Below are 11,213 nucleotides of genomic sequence, written 5' to 3'. Positions count from 1 at the left end.
GAAGGAAGGAAGGAAGGAAGGAAGGAAAGATAGATAGATAGATAGATAGATAGATAGATAGATAGATAGATAGATAGATAGATAGATGATGGATGGATGGATGGATAGATAGATAGATAGATAGATAGATAGATAGATAGGGAGGGGGAGGGAGGGAGGGAGGGAGGGAGGAAGGGAGATAGATAGATAGATAGATAGATAGATAGATAGATAGGGAGGGGGGAGGGGGAGGGAGGGAGGGAGGGAGGGAGGGATAGATAGATAGATAGATAGATAGATAGATAGATAGGGAGGGGGAGGGAGGGAGGAAGGGAGATAGATAGATAGATAGATAGATAGATAGATAGATAGATAGATAGATAGAGAGGGGGGGAGGGAGGGAGGGATGGATGGATAGATAATTTAATTTAATTTAATTTAATAATTTAATTTGTATACCGCCCTTCTCCCGAGGGACTCAGGGCGGTGAACAGGGCAATACATAGTAAAAAACCGAATACAAAAATTAAAAGCGATTAAACCATTATGCCCATAATAATTCATACATCTTAAAATTAGAGCTATTTATAAAAACCCAACCCCATCCCATCAGACCAGGCCAGCTTGTTCGAAAAAGAAGGTTTTAAGATCGCGCCGGAAGGAGCGAAGGTCGGGGGCCATCCGGAGCTCAACCGGTAAGCGGTTCCAAAGGTCTGGCGCGCCCACAGAGAACGCTCTCCCCCTGGGGGTCACCAATCAGCATTCTTTGATCGGCGGCACCCTGAGGAGGCCCTCTCTGTGGGAGCGCACTGGATGGAGGGAAGTTGACGCCGGCCGCAGGTGTTGCCATAGGTAGTCCGGACCCATGCCATGAAGGGCTTTGTAAGTCATCACTAGGACCTTGAACCTCACCCGGAGAGCAACCGGTAGCCAATGCAGCTCACGGAGCAAAGGTGTAACATGGGAGTATCGGGAAACCCCCAAGACAACTCGCGCGGCTGCATTTTGCACCAGTTGAAGTCTCCGGGTGGACCTCAAGGGCAGCCCCATGTAGAGAGCATTACAGTAGTCCAGACGAGAGGTCACGAGCGCATGAGTGACTGTACGCAAGGCATCCCGGTCTAGATAGGGCCGCAACTGGCGCACCAGGCGAACCTGGGCAAAGGCCCCCCTAGTCACAGCTCCAATATGCTCTTCCAAAGAGAGCTGTGAATCTAGAAGGACCCCCAAGTTGCGAGCCCTATCTATGGGGGGTAATAGCTCACGCCCCATGGCCAATGATGGAATGATCGGAATTTCCCGGGATGCCGGCACGAACAGCCACTCAGTCTTGTCAGGGTTGAGTCAAAGCCTGTTCCTCCCCATCCAGACCCGGACCGCCTCCAGGCAACGGGACATCACGTCGAGGGCATCGCTGGGGTGGTTTGGGGTAGAAATAAAAAGTTGGGTATCATCAGCATATTGGTGATACCCAACTCCAAAACCACGAATGATCTCACCCAGCGGCTTCATATAGATGTTGAACAGGAGAGGCGAGAGAACCGATCCCTGAGGGACTCCACAAATGAGAGGTCTCAAGGTCGATCTCTGCCCCCCTGCCAACACCGACTGCGAACGTCCCAGAAGGTAAGAGGAGAACCACTGGAGAACTGTGCCTCCCACTCCTAACCCTCTGAGACGTCGCAGCAGGATACCATGGTCGATGGTATCAAAAGCCGCTGAGAGGTCTAAAAGGACTAGGACAGAGGAGCAACCTCTGTCCCGAGCCCGCCAGAGATCATTCACCAGCGCGACCAATGCCGTCTCCGTGCTGTACCCGGGCCTGAAACCCGATTGGTACGGGTCTAGGTAATCAGCTTCATCCAAGAACAAAGGGAGCTGCTGCGCCACCACGCTCTCAACAACCTTCGCCAAAAAGCGAAGGTTGGAGACCGGACGATAGTTGTTTAAAATTGCTGGGTCCAAGGCAGGCTTCTTGAGGAGGGGTCTCACCACCGCCTCCTTCAAGGTGGCGGGAAAGCTACCCTGACTCAGAGAGGCCGTAATCACTGCCTGGAGCCAGCCTCGTGTCCCATCCCGGGCTGCATAAGTCAGCCAGGAGGGGCACGGGTCCAACAAACACGTGGTGGAGCTCAGCTTCCCCATGATCTTGTCCACTTCTTCAGGAGTCACAGGATCGAACTCTTCCCAGATTAAATCGACAAGGCCGCCCGTATCCTCTTCGTCAGACTCTGCCCAGTCGGAGTCCAAACCAGTCCGGATCCGAGCGATTTTGTCCGACAGAAATTGACTAAACTCCTCGGCTCGACCCTGCAAGGGTTCCTCCCTCACCTCCTGATTAAGAAGGGAGCGAGTTACCCTAAACAGGGCGGCCGGGCGATTATCTGCGGACGCGATGAGGGTGGCAAAGTGGTTAGACCTAGCCACCCTCAACGCTGCAAGATAAGTTCTCGTAAACGACCTTAGTCATAACCGGTCGGATTCGGATCGGCTGGACCGCCAACAGCTCTCTAGGCCCCGTCTCCGACGCTTCATCTCGCGGAGCTCCATGGAGAACCATGGGGCCCGTTGAGATCTGCGTCGGGTCAAGGGCCGCATGGGTACAACTTGGTCGAGTGCCTCCGTGGCTGCCCTTTCCCAGGCTTCCACTAGGGCATCGACCGAGCTGTGAGCAAAGGAGGCAGGTGGGGGCCCAAGCGCCGTTTGGAACCGCTGAGGGTCCATAAGGCGTCTAGGGCGGAACCATCTTATTGGCTCAGCAACCCCACGACAGGGAGTGGCAAAACGGAAGACCATCCGCAGGAGATGATGATCGGTCCATGACAGGGGTGAAATAATTGGAGAACCCCCCCAAGATCATCTAACCACCGTCCGGATAGAAAAACCAAGTCGAGCGTGTGACCCCCCCCGTGAGTTGGGCCCAGAATAACCTGCTTCAGGTCCATGGCCGTCATGGAAGCCATGAACTCCCGAGCTAACTCAGATGATCCCCCCAGGGATGGTAGGTTGAAGTCACCCAAAACTATAAGTTTGGGGAACTCAACCACCAACCCTGAGAGGATATCGAGAAGCTCAGGCAGGGCTGCTGCCACGTGTCTAGGTGAAACATACACCAGCAGCAAGCCCAACTGAGCTCTGGGACCACATCTCAGGAGGAGGGACTCACACCCGACTATCTGGACCATGGTGGCCTCCCGCGGACATAAGGTCTCCCTTGCAACTACTGCCACTCCACCACCCCTACCCTGAGCCCGAGGCTGGTGCAGCACCCGGAAGCCTGATGGGCAAAGATCAACCAGGGGGACCCCGCCCTCTGGGCCCAACCAGGTCTCCGTAATGCAAGCCAGGTCCGCATGCTCCTCCTCAATCAACTCCTGAATGAGAGGAGCCTTATTCATTACGGACCTGGCATTGAAATACACGAGCCTGAGCTCAGGTGGCTGCTCATCCTTGCTCCCGGTACCACGAGCCGAAATCAGAGGGTCGGAGCGCATCACCACTTGAAGACAGCGGGGACGCACTCCCGGGTATTGATACGGCCCTCTGTTCATACACCTGCGGCCATTCCCTACCGCCGTGGGAATAGGCAATCCCACACCCCGCTCCGGGGCCCCGTAGGCCCCCAACCCAAGCCCCACCGCGGCGCGAGCAATCCCCGGCCTGGTCTGAGAAACGGTTGGTGGAACCCCCCCAGTCTCCAACCGAACCTTTTTAGAACCCTCCCCTCTCCCTAACCCCATAAAAAATCGAGATAAAAAATGCACCAGGGGCCTCTTATTAAATTTGTGGTGGAGGCTCCTGTCCTTGCCCTTGCCCAACCATAGATAGATAGATAGATAGATAGATAGATAGATAGATAGATAGATAGATAGATAGATAGATAGATAGATAGATAGATAGATAGATAGATAGATAGGGAGGGAGGGGGAGGGAGGGAGGGAGGGAGGAAGGGAGATAGATAGATAGATAGATAGATAGATAGATAGATAGATAGATAGATAGATAGATAGATAGATAGATAGAGAGGGGGGAGGGGGAGGGAGGGAGGGAGGGATGGATAGATAGATAGATAGATAGATAGATAGATGGATGGATGGATGGATGGATGGAGGGAGGGAGGGAGGGAGGGAAGGAAGGAAGGAAGGAAGGAAGGATAGATAGATAGATAGATAGATAGATAGATAGATAGATAGATAGATAGATAGATAGATAGATAGATAGATGATGGATGGATGGATAGATAGATAGATAGATAGATAGATAGATAGATAGATAGATAGATAGGGAGGGGGAGGGAGGGAGGGAGGAAGGGAGATAGATAGATAGATAGATAGATAGATAGATAGATAGATAGATAGATAGATAGATAGATAGATAGATGATGGATGGATGGATAGATAGATAGATAGATAGATAGATAGGGAGGGGGAGGGAGGGAGGAAGGGAGATAGATAGATAGATAGATAGATAGATAGATAGATAGATAGATAGATAGATAGATAGATAGATAGATAGATAGATAGATAGATAGATAGGAAGGGGGGAGGGGGATGGATGGATGGATGGATAGATAGATAGATAGATAGATAGATAGATAGATAGATAGATAGATAGATAGGCAGGCAGAGTGAGTGAGAGATTAGAAATAATACAGTAAATAAAGATTTTTGCAGCCATTATTTTATTGATAAGAGAATTCCCTGGTGAGTCAATGAACATGGACTAATATTTTGCCAGCTCCACTGCCAGATTCTTTATAGCAGATCTGGAACTGAGCTGAATCAATGTCTTGTCTTAATATATACAGCTTCTGTTCTACAAAGAACAATGCCTGAAACAAACCAGTGGCTATATTGGAGACAACACTTGGTGACCTCCTTATTTAAATTATGAATTCCATTTCTTTCTAATAATTTGGGGGGTCATCTGTAACACTGCAGCAGAATGCTGGTGTTCTTCAGGTTCATTTCATGCATTGGTCCTTGGGGATGCTGCAGAGCTAAAGTTATGGTTTTAACCTAATAGTCATTTTCTGTACTTCAATTAAAGCAACGTTTCTCAACCTTGAAAACTTTAAGTTGTGTGGAGTTCAACTCCCAGAATTCTTTGCTGGATGAGGAATTCTGGGAATTGAAGTTCACACATCTTAAAGTTGCCTGCGTTGAGAAACACTGAATTAACATATGCTACATCAGCCTAGCCATGCTTTGCATCTGATGAAGTTTGCCGCAGCTCACCAACTCTTGTGACTTTTAAGACAATGGCTGCTATCAGACCCTTGATCATTCCTGGATTTCTCTATAATATCAGGAAGACAGCTGACAGGAGGGAACTGGACTGGAAAAATAGTAAAATAATGTAGACTTTTCAACCTGCAGAAGAGGACAGGCAAGGAAGAAGTAAGGATAGAAAATGAGAGTTGAAACAAGCCAGCCTGAGCATTGCAGTGGGTGCAAAAAACCAAATTAAAAATCTATTTCCTCTTACTTATTCTCAATCTGGGCGATACTTGTGCCGAAACTCTGACTTTGGCCTTCAAAGATCGTTGGGGCATCCACATCCACACTGAAACCATAGCACCAGTGCACCCACGCTGTTGGAGATAAAGGCTTTCATTGAGCCTCTTAAATTACACATTCTTCCCAAATTATGTTCCATCAAGAAGAGAGAGCTGTAGGAAAGGGCTAGAATGATGGTTTGAAGGAGGCTCAGAATTCTACCTGGAATTATCTCCCCCCCCCACTCCCCCAAATCAAGGAGGCAGAATTAGAAACATTTTTGCTGCCTGGATAGGCTAGTAGTGGCAAAATAAAGATGGCTTGCAGATTAAGTAAACCTCTTTTAAGAACAATCTAAAGTCACCCATTTCACAGTTCTACTCCCTTAGCTGACTGGGGTATTTAGTAACGAGAAATTGTTTTGTCCTGCGGCACTGTTAGCACAGGAAGGTGAACTGGTGAAGCTGCTGATGGAGTTGCAAGTAAGTTTGCCCCAGACTGCAACTAATGTCTTTTAAAGAGTAGGAGCAGAACTTTTTAAAGAAACGCTTAAGAAAAGAAAAGCTAACTTTGTGGTTGAAAGTCGCTGGGCTTTGCAGCTGGACTTTGCAAGTGTTTTTTTATGTTTAGGATCTTAACTAGGACAAAGAAGTTGATGAGAGTTGTCCCCAATTAATGCCCAGATTTCCCTTGCTTTGGACACTCACCTGTGCCCAGGTAGAAAAGCATCCACGGAGGATCCATGCCTGGAAGGATAAGAAATTAATCTGCAGTCAATCAAGGAAAGAAAGATTTTTAAAAAAAACAGCTTTGAGGCAGCTTTGTAGGGAATTTGCAGTCAGGTCTAATCTGAAAGAGGTTTTATTTTTCTGCTGAGAAGAAAGTCCAGCCCTCAAAGGACAGAGAGGGGTGGGAACAGGTGCTAAAGTGAGTTGAGAAGCTGAGACATACTAGAGGAGTAAAGTTCATTACCAAAACCTGGTATAGAATTAGTGTGACTAAGTTAAAACAGGACAGAAGCTTTCTTCTTCTCTACTCTTTATTCCCCTCTCCGTTTCCTTTGCCTAACTCATATCAAAACTATTTTTGTTTAGCAAAGGCGTAGATGTGGTTTGTTTCCATTGTTTCAGTTGCAGCCAAAACAATGAAAAGTCCAGGAATATCTTAAAGATTAACAGCTTTCATGATGTAAGGGTGCACAGCATCCAGGCAAGGACTGAAACTATTGTTGTTGTTGTTGTTGGCTGCGAAGTTGTGTCCGACCCATCGCGACCCTATGGACAACATTCCTCCAGGCCTTCCTGTCCTCTACCATCTTCTGGAGTCCATTTAAGCTCACGCCTACTGCTTCAGTGACTCCATCCAGCCACCTCATTCTCTGTCGTCCCCTTCTTCTATTGCCCTCAATCTTTCCCAGCATGAGGCTCTTCTCCAGTGAGTCCTTCCTTCTCATTAGGTGGCCAAAGTATTTGAGTTTCAACTTCAGGATCTGGCCTTCTAAAGAGCAGTCAGGGTTGATCTCCTCTAGGACTGACCGGTTTGATCGCCTTGCAGTCCAAGGGACTCGCAGGAGTCTTCCCCAGCACCATAGTTCAAAGGCCTCAATACTTTAGATAGGTTAAAAAGAAATGTTTGAGTTCGCTTCTACCGTGAAATATGTTTATTAATAGAAGAGAATATTTGTAGCTCAGGGTCAAACCATGTTGCTCTCGTGGTTTTCTTGCAGACATTTCATTACCAAACTAGGTAATATCATCAGTGCGATACATTTATTACAACTGGGCTGAAATAATCCTAAGCGACCCTTGAAGTTTTATTTTTCACAAAACAAAATGGCATCCAGTTGATCTGAAAGGAAGCAGCTATGCTGAGAAAGAAACAATCCTTCATTTTACAGCTTGCTCACAACTGTAGATGTGGTGAGCCCAAGTGTGCTGCCCCTGGTAACACTTTTTAAAATAGTATTTTGCCTTTCCTGTAATTTAACTGTCAAGAAAGGTTCCGAAAGTCCCAGCCTTCGTCTTTTTTCTCACTCAGCATAGGTGGTAAAGTGGTCATTGTGGTATTAACATTTGATGAGAGAACTATGACACATGCTACCTCAACCTAACCTAACCAAGATTTTTTTTTTTAAAAAAAAAGTCCCAGCTCCTAACTGAGGTACACAACTGAATTTTGTCTAACATTTCAAAAAAAAAAACATGACTTGTGACAGGATAATTTTGGGAAGCTGATATGAGCTTCCTCTTATTTTCTGAAAGAGATTTCTTTCTAAGGCAGAGGTGGTCAAACTGCCGGCCCACAGGCTGAAACCGTGCCCACCCCATTGCTGGCAATGAAAAAATTCGCAATACGTCGCGACATTTCACGTGACGTTGCAAGTTTGACAGCCCTGCTCTAAGGAGTTGCAGCCTTATAGTTTATCACCACTGTAAACCCACCATCTTGTGATTTTTGCATTTATAAAATGCAAAAAATAAAAATAAAAAATTGCTGAATGGAAATTCAGGAGGTACAGCAGGCTAGCCATCTTAAAACGTGAAGCAAGGACATCTGCTGCAGGGGACACAAGCTTAAGATGGCCGCATGATTAAAGACCCACCCTGTTTTATCGGTGTCGCCTATGATTGCACTATTGAGACCACCATCTTGGTTTTGTTTGTTTGTTTTGCCCTTCTCTGCAGATGCCCCTGATGAGAAGGAATTTGGGCAATTTCTTGCAGGACAAAAGTGAAATGTAAAGTAGGACCATGTGGACCGGAAGTTAATTCTCTTAGCCAAAAAAGCCACATCCTCACATCCTGTTTCTATCCTGAGAAGAATTTCCTCTCATTTTATTTTCTTCTCTCCCTGCGAGCCCTCTCTTACTTTCTGTAGATTTTTTTCTTTTTATAGTGAGATCAATACAAACCCTCATCATAAGACAAAACGTTCAGAGGTTTAGGGATACGTTGGGGCTAATTAGTGAGAAACGTTAAGCTGAAGCTACACAATAATTTTACATAATAATAAAAATGGTTATGTCTTTGGGAGAAAGGGTTAGGAAAAGAGGATTGGATTTATGGAACATACTATTCCAATCCTTTGCCATCTATCCTGGCTGTCAGTCTATTGCTCGAGTCAGTTCAAAGTGCTGGTTTTGTTCATTTGTTATTTATCCCACATGTGTCACTTTATAAGTAACTCAAGGAAGCAAACTATATGATTACTCTCCACCCCCCCTATTTTCCCCACAACAACCTTGTGGAGTAGGCTGAGAGGCAGTGATTGGCCCAAAGTTACCCAGCCAGCTTTAATATCTAGGACAGGACTAGAACTTACCGTCTCCTCATGATTGGCTCATAGGTAAGATGGGACTAGAACTCACCATCTCCTGTTTTCTAAACCAGCACCTTACTACACAAAAGTGGCTGGAGAATTCTGCGAATTGAAGTCCACACATCTTAAAGTTGTCAGGTTGGAGAAACACTGTGCTAATGAGAAAACTGTAACCAGACTCTTGGATTTTGGCCACTATAAAACAACACAGCTCTCTTCCAAGGAGAGATGTACTGTACCTATCCCTGTGGTTTCCCCTAACTTCCCTTATGCAAGGTAAAAGGGGAAGAAGGAAACCAAATTAAGACGATTAAAGGCCTGGAGTCTAAAAGATATGAAGAACGGTTGCAGGAATTGGCTATGTCTACTAGTCTAGTGAAAAGAAGGACTAGGGGTGACATGATAGCACTCTTCCAAAATCTAAGTGGCTGCCACAAAGAAGAGGGGGTCAAGCTATTCTCCAAAGCACCTGAGGGCAGGACAAGAAGCAATGGATGGAAAGAAGGAAATCAAGGAAAGAAGCAGCCTAGAACTAAGGAGAAATTTCCTGACAGTGAGAACAATCAACCAGTGGAATATCTTGCTTTCAGGAGTTATGAGTGTTCAATCACTGAAAGCTTTAAGAAGAGACTGGATAGCCATTTGACTGAAATGGTGTGAGGTCTCCTGCTTGAGACCTCCTTCCAACTCTGACAATGATGACGACGATGATGATGACAACAGTAAACAATTTCATCCTGCTAACATTTAAAACAGGGCAGCCACAGCTGTGGAGACCAATGGAATGGCTGATAGCTGCTCTAACTGTGGCAAGTGGTTAGCTTGCACTCTAATCTGATTAAACAGCAAAGAGTCCATACAGGAGAGAAATCCTACGGTCATGTCCAGTGTGGGATCCATTTCAGCGAGGCTTCAACCTGATCCAACACCGGAGGTATCATGCCTGAGAAAAACCTTATCAGTCCACTATGTGTCAGAAAAGTTTTGGCCACCAGAAAATGGAGAGCTCCCTCCCAGATGCCCAGATTGTGGGAAGAACTTCATTGAGAACTCAACTCTGAAAAAGCACCAGTAAGTCCACACTTGAGAAGAAACCCTCCAGTGCCTGGGATGATGGGAAAAATTTAGTCTCAGCTCCCACCTGGTGACATACCAGGGAAGTCACACAGGAGACAGACTGTATAGACCAGGGGTAGGCAACCTTGGCTCTTTTATGACTCGTGGACTTCAACTCCCAGAATTCCTGAGCCAGCCATGCTGAGGGGAAAGGGAGAGTTTCCAAGCTGAGCCATGCTGGATCAGGAATTCTGGGAGTTGAAGTCATAAAAGAGCCAAGGTTGCCTACCCCTGGTATAGACTATAGATTGTGGCAAAGGATTCAGAGGTACATCATTCATTATCCACCAACAAAGCCATATGGAGAGAAACCTACATGTGTGAAGTGCATGGAAAGGGGTTTGTTCTAAGCTCTGTTTATTTGAACCCTCACCGGACTCACACTTTGGGTGTTCCCAGTTGTAGCTGGTCTTTCCACCAATGGTCTAGAGACTCCATACAGGAGAGCAACCTTACAAATGTCTTTATTGTGACAAAGGGTTTTGTGATAGCTCTACCCTGACGAAACACAAGAGATGCCTCACTGGAGAGAAAGTGAATATGTGCAAGGATTGTGGGTTGAGCTTTGGATCTAGCTTCGGGAACATTAGGCATTCCATGGAGAAAAGATGTCAACAAGCGCTATCATGTAGGCCAGTGTTTTGATAACCCTGATAAATTTAAGATGGATGGACTTCAACTTCCAGAATTCCCTAGCCAGCACACTCTTCTTATGAGGGAATTCTGGGAGTTGAAATCTACCCACCTTAAAGTTATCAAGGTTAACAACTGGCCAAGGCCTAGCCTAGAACCTTACATAGAGGTTGAAAATTTGGGACATCCATTGACCACCTCTGTAGAACTACCTTCATTCTTGATCATGTACTTCCAATGTTGGTTAGCATTGTGGCCTTCATCCATGGCCTTACCATGAGGTGAAGCAGTTGGGAAGGCAGTTTCCCCTTCATTCTTAAGTAGCAGGGATGTTTGAGGCTAGTGAAACAATTCAGATGGGAAGGCAGACAAGGTTGCAAAACACGGGACACAAATGCAATGAAATCTTTGCAGAAATAGATGCTCTTTAGTCTTTCTCATAATATTAGAGAAATATACAATTTGCCCATCCCTTTGATTCTACCCACATGCTGTTATAATCACATGCTCTGCACATCCTCCAGTTAACGCCTGACAGTGTTTCTCAAGCTGTTTGAACTTTTGATTCCCAGAAATTCCCCGTCAGCACTGAGGAATTCTGGGAGTTGAAGTCCACATGGCTTAAAATTGCCATGGTTGATAAACGCTGGTCCCTGATGAACAAACTAT

The sequence above is a fragment of the Vipera berus genome, assembly GCF_964194415.1.
Source record: "Vipera berus genome assembly, contig: HAP1_SCAFFOLD_171, whole genome shotgun sequence".
NCBI lineage: Eukaryota > Metazoa > Chordata > Lepidosauria > Squamata > Viperidae > Vipera > Vipera berus.
Note: the sequence above shows the minus strand (reverse complement) of the source record.